The sequence below is a fragment of the Mandrillus leucophaeus genome, unplaced genomic scaffold (genome assembly GCF_000951045.1).
Source record: "Mandrillus leucophaeus isolate KB7577 unplaced genomic scaffold, Mleu.le_1.0 Scaffold55, whole genome shotgun sequence".
Lineage (NCBI taxonomy): Eukaryota > Metazoa > Chordata > Mammalia > Primates > Cercopithecidae > Mandrillus > Mandrillus leucophaeus.
Window position 1 is genome coordinate 924,615 of NW_012105919.1, and position 885 is coordinate 925,499.

At 47.8% G+C, this 885-nt stretch overlaps 1 protein-coding gene across 2 annotated transcripts in view; it reads left to right on the top strand.

Moving 5' to 3' along the window:
• The window catches only part of ATP2A2 (ATPase, Ca++ transporting, cardiac muscle, slow twitch 2), an 81,654-nt gene that overhangs the window by 10,191 nt on the left and 70,578 nt on the right, over nt 1–885 (top strand). The window lies entirely within an intron of this gene.

An 885-nucleotide genomic window follows, 5' to 3' on the forward strand; every position in this document is an offset into this window, starting at 1 on the left:
GCAACCTCTGCCTCCTGGATTCAAGTGATTCTCCTGCCTCAGCCTCCTGAGTAACTGGGATTATAGGCATGCACCACCATACCCTGCTAATTTTGTAATTTTAGTATTGATAGGGTTTCTTCATGTTGATCAGGCTGGTCTCCAGCTCCTGACCCCAGGTGGATCCCCCTCTGGCCTCCCAAAGTGCTGGGATTACAGGGGTGAACCACCGCACCCAGCTTTTTTCTGTTGTTTTTTGAGACCGAGTATTGCTTTGTCGCCCAGGCTGGAGTGCAATGGCACGATCTCGGCTCACTGCCAACTCTGCCTCCTGGGTACAAGTGATTCTCTTGCCTCAGCCTCCCCAGTAGCTGGAATTACTGACACGCACCACCATGCCCAGGTAATTTTTTTGTGTTTTTAGTAGAGAAGGGGTTTTGCCATGTTGGCCAGGCTGGTCTGGAACTCCTGACCTTAGGTGATTGCCCGCCTCAGCCTCCCAGAGTGTTGGGATTACAGGTGTGAGCCACTGTGCCCAGCTGAAGTATAGTCTTGACTTCGAATAATTGTTATGAACAAGATATAGCCGGTTGTTTATATAATTGCATTTTGCTACCATTTGTTTCTAGAGAAAGAAAATAGATTTTGTCTATCATAATCCCTTTAGTGCTAGCCACTTTTTTTTTTTTTTTTTTTTTTTTTTTTGCGTTTTCGCTCTTGTTGCCCAGGCTGGAGTGCAATGGCATGACCTTGGCTCACTGCAACCACCGCCTCCCCAGGTTCAAGTGATTCTCTTGCCTCAGCCTCCTCAGTAGCTGGGATTACAGGCACCCACCACCATGCCCGGCTAATTTTTTGTATTTTTAGTAGAGATGGGGTTTCGCCATGTTGGGCAGGTTGGTCTGA